Source organism: Myotis lucifugus, unplaced genomic scaffold, assembly GCF_000147115.1.
Source record: "Myotis lucifugus unplaced genomic scaffold, Myoluc2.0 scaffold_14, whole genome shotgun sequence".
NCBI lineage: Eukaryota > Metazoa > Chordata > Mammalia > Chiroptera > Vespertilionidae > Myotis > Myotis lucifugus.
In genome coordinates this window covers 596286-605849 of record NW_005871062.1, presented here as the reverse complement: position 1 = coordinate 605849, position 9564 = coordinate 596286, and positions in this window count along the sequence as shown.

The window sequence follows — 9564 nt, the reverse complement described above, 5'->3', positions numbered from 1 at the left end:
TAGGAAGGGGGGAGGCAAAAAAGGGCTGGGCAGGCGCCCCCAGAACACCAAAATAAATTCCTGGGAGATTTTTTTCCCGGGGGGGGGGGGGGGGGGGGGGGCGTGCCACTGAGAACTCTGGGATCTAATCCCCAAGCTGGGCCCCCCAGCAGAGAGCACCAAAACTGAGAAGGGTACCCACATAACATCTGGCTGTGAAAAGCATCAGGGTGCTGTCTGCCAGGGAGTGACAGCTAAAAATTCAGGCACCCTCTTAAAGGGCCAATGCACAAAATTCCCTGTGGAACCAGCCACCTTGTGCTCAGGCAGAGGGAGGGTGAAGTGAACTGGAGCTGTGAGAGCAGAACCAGGACTGAGACTCAGGGGATAGAGCTCAGAAGGCAGACACCCCAAGTTTCCTGGGCTGAGTCATTCCCTCACGCAGCTAACGACATCTTTCCCACAAAGACATTTGCCTTGCCTGGGGGGAAGACAGTTGACCAATTTTCCCAGCTCCATTGATTGAAGAGGCTTTCTTTTCCATATTGCGTGTTTCTGGCTCCTTTGTCAAAAATTATCTGCCCATATACATGTGGTTTTATTTCTGGCCTCTCAATTCTGTTCCATTGATCTGTGTGTCTGTTTTTCTGCCAATGCCATTCTGTTTTGATTATCTTAGCTCCACAGTATAATTTGAAGTTAAGTACTGTAATGCCTCCAGTTTTGTCCTTTTTTCTCAGTATAGCTTTAGCTATTTGAGGTCTTTTGTGGTTCCACACAAATCTGATGATTTTTTTTGTTTTCTTTCATTTCTTTAAAAAAATGGCATTGGGCCCTGGCCGGTTTTGCTCAGTGGATAGAGCGTCGGCCTGCAGACCAAAGGGTCCCGGGTTTGATTCTGGTCAAGGGCACATACTTTGGTTTCGGGCTCCTCCCGGTCCGGGCCCTGGTCAGGGCAGGTGCAGGCGGCAACCAATTGATGTGTTTCTCTCACATCGATGTTTCTCTCTGTCTTTCCCTCTCTCTTCCACTCTCCCTAAAAATCAATGGGAAAATATCCTCAGGTGAGGATTAACAACAACAACAACAACAAAAAAAAAACAACAAAAAATGGTATTGGGATTTTGGTGGGGATTGCATTAAATCTGTATATTGCTTAATATAATAAGGCCATTTTAACTATGTTGATTTTTCCAATCCATGAACACGGAATACCTTTCCATTTCATTGTGTCTTTTTCAATCTCCTTTAATAATGCTTTGTAGTTTTCAGTATATAGGTCTTTCCCATTTTTTGTTAAGTTTACTCCTTAAAGGTATTTTATTCTTGCAATTGCAAAAGGAATTGTTTTTTTCATTTCTTTTTCTTGAAGTTTCCTTGTTAGTGTAATGTGTTTTAGATATTGCATGAGTTCTCCATTGCCGCATTACAAATCATCTCAAACTCAGGGGCTTAAAAACCATTATTGTATTCTCTCTCATGGTTTCCATGAGTCAGGAATTCAGACAGGACAGAGCAGACATGGCTTGCCTTTGCTCCTCAATGTCTGGGACCTCAGTTGGGAAGACATGAAGTCTGGGTGTGACCGGGCTCATATCATCTGATTTGGGAGGCTTCTTCGCTCATATGTCTGGCTGTTGTTGCTGGTTATTGGCTGGGCCCTCACTGCTCCTGTCGCTCAGAACACTTACATGAGACTTCTCCATGTGGTCTCTCCACATGACCTAGTTTGGTCTTCCTCACAGCATGGTCATTGGGTCCCAAGAGTGAGCATCTCCAGAGAGAACCAAGTAGATGCTGTACTGCATTTTATGATCTAAACTCCAAATTCACATAACATCCCTTTTGGTACCATCACAAACCTGCCCAATTTAAGAGATGGAAACACAGATCCTACCTCTTGAGGGGAGATATGTCAGTCACGTAGTAAGAAGATTAAATCAAATGGGAGATATTGCAGACGTTATTGGAAAACCAGCAGAGAGAGAAAATACAGTGAAAAATGTTGACTTCTTAAAATGGACTTTTTGTGGAAGTCTATAAGTGCTACTTTTTTAAAAAGCAGAGCATTTAGTAAGTTAAGTGGACTGCTTGAAAATTTCATCACTTGAAAGGAACAGTTTGCAGCAAGGGGAACTGATACTCCAGACTTGAATCTGACAGCAAATAACTATTAGTGATGTGGGACTCTTGAGAGCTTGAGAGTGTCCATCCTCTTAAAGGACAAGTCTGATTTGTATCTTTGGACTTGCAGACTTGAGGAAAGCAGACTTCAAAAAGTTCAAAATAGATGATCTCATGGTGAGAACCTCTGAAAGGGAGTATGGCTTAAAAGGCTCAAACAATAAAATTCAGAACCTAAAATTGTGAATGATCCTGATGAGGAAGAAAATGAGGAGATAGCTAAAGAAAACAGCATGTCTGCTAATTGAGCTCTGATTGTAAGAAGACACACACAAAGATGGAAGGAGGGGCATAAAATCAAGGATGTTTATAAAAGAACGTCACTAATTTTTAAGAATGTCAGAAGGAAGTAGAAGCATATAAAAAGCTGAGATTTCAAGGATTGGGGGAGTTAAAGATAAATAGCCAAGAAGATTCTTCGGACTGTGTTCTGAAGAACAGACAAAGAACAGGCACAACCCATTTCCAAGCACATCAGATAGTCTGTTAGAACTAGTTAACACATGCATACTTAAAAAGAAAACCCTCGTAAAATATCATTTTGATAGAAAGAAAGCAGAATACCTTTACTCCTATTTTGCTTTCCTCTTCATCATAATAGACTTTGAAATTAAGGATGAGCATACATCCCAGGCTGCTTAGGACAGGCCCAGTTTATACCTGTGGCCTACGTGTAATTATTAAGAGTGTTCCAGGTCATTCTCAGTTCGTGTCCCACTTTGAATAGTGGACAAGATAGGACAGAGATGGCTACATAATTTGCTGGACCCAGTGCGAAATTAAAATGTGGAGGCCCTTGCTTGAAAAGTAGGAAAAAGAAAAGTACTGTTAAAGTTACTATAATATAAAACTTTTTCTTCTGTAGTTTCTCTTGACCTGTAATGGTGGTTCTTATTTGCCATTTTTATGGAGTTCTAAGTAAAGAAAAAATTAATTATTAACATGAATTTTACCTTTCATCTTTATATTGTGTCATGCCAGTTTTAAATGCAATACAAGAGCATTTAATTTGTAATGGAATCACCAAAATTACACAATTCACATTTTGTAGTTCGTATGTGTATAAGTATTTTATTCTTAATTCTGCACCAAAGGGACTCAACTGTTTTGACTTAACCTTTGGACACATGCACATTCTACCAATACTTTTTTACCTTTAGCTTACTGGTGAGAAAGAGGGGCTGAAAGGCAAAGAAACTATGGGTTGTCTTATCTTTCCCTTTTCTCCTATGTCGTAATATTCAGCGCAAGTAATTAGCGAACACAGAGAAGTAACACGAGTTAGAAAGGGTATGATAGCGTTCTTTGGTCGGTGTTTGTTAAAATATGATTACCTTCTTCTGTGTACAAAGCAGGTTCTGATTCTAAGGGAGATTGTGGCTTCTCAGATCAGTCCTCACCCCAGTCACTCAGTCATAAAGGTGACACACTTACCTTGTACTCACTTTGAATCTGGCTGAACTCCATGCAGGATCCACTGGAATTCTGTACTAATGGGCCTTGTGGACGATGTATGTGTGGGGACACATGTTGTGCTTATCTCCTCTGTTCATGTGGGTACACCAGTGTCTCATCAGACTTCACTTGCGAAACACAAGTTCAAAGGTAAAATCAAGAACATCAAGACAGCAATAAGAGGCATTACACATGGTCAAATGACCATGAAGTCCCTGAATAAGATCAGGATTGGGTATGGTTTCTTTAACTTGAATGTGCATCAGAATCATATGGAAGGCTTGTTAAAGCACAGATTATTGGGTACCACCCCCCTGATTCAGTAAGTCTGAGGTAGAGCTCAAGAATTTGCATTTGAGCACCATTGGTCAAGAGCAGTGCATCTCACACTTGATGATTTATACAAATCATCGTGGTATCTTGTTAGAATGCAGAATCTGGTTAAGTAGTTTTTGGGTGGGGCTGGTGCTTCTGGTTTGCAGCCACACTTTGAGTAGCCAGGGTCTAGAGTAGATGATGAATAATAGAGGAGGAAGAGGGATGAGACTTGAGATGGGCTTTAAAGCATAGGTCCCTAGGAAGCTCGAAAGTCTCCCCAGAAATGACAATTTTGGAGAGTATGCTGGGGCTGCAGATCTCCCAAAGCAATTCTTTATATCCGTTGTCATTAAACCCTGATCATCTAGTCCAGCGGTTCTCAACCTGTGGGTCGCGACCCCTTTGGCCTTCGAACGACCCTTTCACAGGAATCGCCTAAGACCATCCTGCATATCAGATACTTACATTACGATTCATAACAATAGCAATATTACAGTTATGAAGTAGCAACGAAAAGAATTTTATGGTTGGGTCACAACATAAGGAACTGTATTTAAAGGGCCAGAAGGTTGAGAACCACTGATAGTCAAACCAGTAGTCCCCGAAGGACCAAACTCTTCAGGAGTTTAACTTTTCTTTGTGCAGCATCCTGTGTTGATCTCTAAGGCGTGGTGGGGTAGCATGGTGGGGTAGCAGAGGCTGAGTTAGAAGACCTGGCTTCAGGTGGGTGACTCTGGGTGAACCGCCTCTCTGTAGGATTCCCCTATACCACATGGCATCTTAGATGATCTCTGAAGTCCCTTCAAACAGAAAGATTCCACAGTTTGGGGACCCTGTGTGTTCCACCCCTGTCAACACTGCTGCTGTGAAGGTCTGCATTAACCTTACCCTAGGGTGCTGGATCCAGGCCGAATAGGAGGGAAGTCGCTAGGTGGTTCCCAGAGCAAGAGCTTCCTGGTGCTCCTGCTCCCGCCTCTTAGTGTCTCTTTACAGGATGAGGGCCTGAGCTCCTAGGGACTGAGGCAGTTCTAGCCCTCAAATAAGCATTCCCAGGAAATGTATGTCTCCCACTAAGATCCAAAGCAGATTCAAGTGTGCCCAGGAAAGGGTAGAGGGAGGTACTGGAAAAAGATGACCAAATGGATGACGTGGTGGCCTGAACCGATGCAATATGCCTACTTTCTTCCCACTTTCCTCCCTATTCACTGAGGCCACAAACTCAGGTTCAGGGGCAGCCTCCAGTGCCCTGGTGGAGAACTGCTGCTTGGGTTTTTATGAGTGGGAGGGAAGAGAAGGTCATTGACAAATAAATAAACATGATTCTACCAACTGAAAATGTGCACAACAGATCAGAGGCTTTTTCTTTGAAGGCTGGAAGACAGCGTTTATCTCCTCTGCTGCCAGAACAGAGAGAGGGCCCTGAGTTTTGGGTTTTTTTTTTGCCTTTGTTTGGTCCTGCTCAAAATTTGGTTAAAAAAAAAAAAAAACGGCTCCCGGCTTTGCCCCCACCCCGGGGGAGGTAGGTAAACTCACTTCACTGAGGTTTTTAATTCCTGGGGTAATCCCTTCCTTCCGTGCCAGGTGGGGGGTATAGAGACTCCTTGTATCCAAATCTTTGATCTGGGTTGAAGCAAAAGAGAAAGACTTCTATAAAACCATCAGGGAGATGGGACCAGCCTTGAAAGAGGTTGTAAATGGACAGTTCACCTTTGATCAGTCGCCCTAGATCCTTTTTATAGCCTAGGATTATGGGTTTAGAAGTGCCCTTCGTATGTCCCCACAGGAAACACGTGACTTAAAACAATTAGATTATTCTAAAAGTTTAGAGAGATTTTACAGAAAGAACTTCCATTTTCATTTAAAGAAAAAGAGATGGAAAAAAAAAAAAAGAAAACATCAGCCCAAACCGTGAAGCCGATCCCTGAGTCAGTAATAAACTGGAAACCCCGTATGTTTCTTTCCATGTAATAGGATACTCTCTGGCCTGGCAATTCCACTAAAATCTATTAACTGACAAGGGTATGTGATGTATTTTTTATTCCCCATTCCCTCACCCCGCAGCAAAAGGAAACAAAGCATTTGCTGTCTCTCACTGTTGGATTTTTATTTCATGCTATTAAAATGTCAGAAAACAGAAACTTAGCAGTCTGACTGTTTTCACTTGGGCATAAACAGATATTAAGGCTGACTGCTGATTTCCAATTAATTTAATGTGTGTGGTCAAATACTTCACAGGAAGACTAATTCATCATGGCCGTGTCTGTCTGTGTGTGTTTCTATGAATGTCTCTATCCCCTCCCACCCCAATACCATTTGAAGGGAAAGAAAGTTTACAATCTGTCTTCAAATCTGGTCAGTGGAAGATTTCATCTTTTGCTGGGAAATATAAACAGCTTCATGTCAATGTTTAGGGAAAGTCTGTGATTTGGGAAAGGAAGAGCCTTTTCAAGGGTGGCCTGTTCTAACCCCTTTAGCACGGCCCTCCTGCTCGCTCCATGATCCCCGCTCTCCCCGGCAGCATGACTCTGAGCCTCCCAACCACACTGGTAGCCGCACCCCAGGAGTATCCCATTTCCTGTGGTAGCCCTGGCTTCCCCTGCCTGTGCATCAGCTGGGAGGCAGAAGTCAGATCCCTGTGAGGCTGGCAGGCTGCCCTGGCATTCACCATACCTCCCTGCTACCCAGCCCCGTGCTGAGGTCACTGGAACAATCTCTTCCTTTGTTTTTTTTTAGTTTTTTTTTTTATATATTTTATTGATTTTTTACAGAGAGGAAGGGAGAGAGATAGAGAGTTAGAAACATCGATGAGAGAGAAACATTGATCAGCTGCCTCCTGCACATCTCCCACTGGGGATGTGCCCGCAACCCAGGCACATGCCCTTGACCGGAATCGAACCTGGGACCTTTCAGTCCGCAGGCCGACGCCCTATCCACTGAGCCAAACCGGTTTTGGCAATCTCTTCCTTTGTTATACTTCTCTAGGTATACCTCTCTTCCTTTGCCTACCTCCTTCTCAGCACCTTTGGTCCCCCGCTAAGTAAAGTGGAGTCTACTACTCCATTGGCCAATAGTGAGCCCTGGGGCTCAGACAGGGTTTCCACCTTTTCCGCAGCAGATCCAGTTCTAATTATAAAATTACCCAACACATCATTGTCCCTGGGAGGGCACAGCAAGCATCTCGCGGACAGTTAGGACATCTTCCTTGCAGTGAGAGAGCCATGGAATTAAATGCTCTCATTGTTCCTGCACAAGGCCTCGACCTCTGCGTGGAAGGCCCCAGAGCTGGGAAGCGGACACCAACCAACTACAAACTCAGAGCAGACTCCTAAGGATTGATGGGTAATGTGAACTGCAAGGGATGGGGTCCTCTTCAAGAGAACTGATCAGGGGAGTCCTCATAAAGAAAAATATTTAAAATTTGAATTTTCAGTTGTTGAATAATTTTCTCTTTTTCCGTAGCCTCAGTTAAACACACATGTGCACTCACACTTCACAATTTCCTCTTTCCATCATGATTATTAACACATACCAGAAATTTTTCTCCCTGCCTGTGCCCAGTAGTACATAGTTTCCTAGTGTGCAAATAACAAGGACATTTGTGAACTCCAGATGCTTACATCTGAAATACAGATGTATTTAAATATTCAGTGCTTGGGTCATCATGACCCCAAAATATCTAGGCAGAGTAGTCAAAACCTCAGGCAATTTGAGACAAGTCAGTCTAAGTATTCACATATTCATGTGTTCATCTAAAAAGCAAATCCTCAGTGTCTTGCATGTACGAGGAACCATCCAGGGACACAGAGAACAAGACACACGCAATTGTTTGGTGACACGTAGCTGTGCCCTCGGTGGATTAATCAGACTACTCACATTCTTGCTGTTGCTCTGGCTCTTAAAGAGCCTCTTTCGGTGTCCTCAGTTCTGTTGAAACTATCTCAGGTTGTCAGCTCATGTCTGGGATACAGGCAGTTTGGGGCATCATTTCCATTCATTCTCATCATGACAAGATCTATGTGCTTATGGTAATTTTAAATTCTTTCTGCTGGAAGTTACTGGTGACCTTAAGCCTGTGGCTGGGAGAGCAGGTTCCAGAATGGTGGGCTCTCAAAGGGCTGTCAGTGGGAAGGCCAGAAGGTCCAGTCCTGTAAGAAAGAGAATGGTAGGGTAAGCTAGAAAATGTGAGGGCTTTCCAGAGCCTATTATTTCTGTTGTGTCCAGACTCCCCTGGGCTTAACAGAAGAGGAACCTGGAGCCCTGCTAGGTCTGCCAAAGCAGAAGGCACTTTGCCAAAATCCGGGAATTGGATCACGACAGGACGGAGGGGTTGGGATGAGAGGTGCACTGAGCCCCATTCCAGGGGAAGCAGACTTCCAAGTGCAGAGACAGAGCTGAATGTAAACCAAGGGTGAGTCTGGACAAGGGAGGTGGAAGCAGAGGCCTCCCATTCAAGAGGTCCCTCAAACCTGGAGGCTCAATGGAGCAGCTTTTCAGCTTCTCAACCAGGAACAAGTGAAAGGCCCCGAGCTGCCATTGTTAGATTCTCTGGCCCCCTGGTTTGGAAAATTGGAATCTCCACCCAGGGATTCTTTCACAGCTTCCCACTGTTAGCGATTCTTCAGGTCTGCACACTTTTAGCAGCTGTCCATGGACCAGCCCCCAGAGGAGTTGTAAACCCAAATGGATCTCAGGGTCCCTCAGCCTTATCCATGGAAAACCTAACGTGTAAGTCCCACCTTACTAGGTAAATCCAAGAGAAAACCTCCATCTATGACAGGACTCACAAGACAGATTAGTAAATCTTTATGACGTATGCATTTCATTTTTATTGGGAGGAGGTCAAGAAATAGTTTCTGAGCACCTGCCTAATAAGCTCTTTCTCGTTCTCCTCCTTTTCTCAGCCCCTGCTCCCTTTCCTCACCTCTCCATTTCTAGGTGAGGCTTCCTCGACTCCTCTAATTCTTCCCATCATACTCAGCTCTGCCCTGTCACTGCCCCTTGTTGCCCTGCGAACTTGGGAATTTGTTTGATGGTCTGCTCTACTGCACTCTCCGCTCCCTGGTGGCGAAGACCCTGGCTGGTCTTCCTTTCATCTCTCAGTGCCTAGCGCTATGCTCAGCACCTAGTAGAGGTGCTCCATTATTTGTTGGAGAAGAGAATGAATGAGGGGCTAGATGAAGGAACATAAAGGTGCATCTGATATGGACATCAGGTGACTGGCCAGACACCGAAGGCCAGCTTGGCATCAGTGTGCCAGGCCTGGTGCTGGAAGAACTCCCTTCATTGCTGCTGGCTCACCCTCCTCCAAGCCAGAAAGGCTTCTTTTTTTTTGCCCCAGAGCTTGCCCCTTGTAGGATATGGGTCCTCCTGAATTTTTAAGGCCTTGACAAGCACAGAATGAATGCTCCTTCAGATGGCATCCTCATTTGTTTACATTCAAATTGCCTTCTCCCAGAATTAAATTGTCTTTTCTTCCTCTGGAGATATAATAATTCCTACAACAGATTGTTTCCTGTTCAATAAAATGACTCCCATCTGCTCACCACAACCCCCTCATGACATTACCTTCTCTCGGTGTTTTCTACAGTCCTCTCTTGGGCTCCTTCTTTCTTTTCAGATACTCTTTCT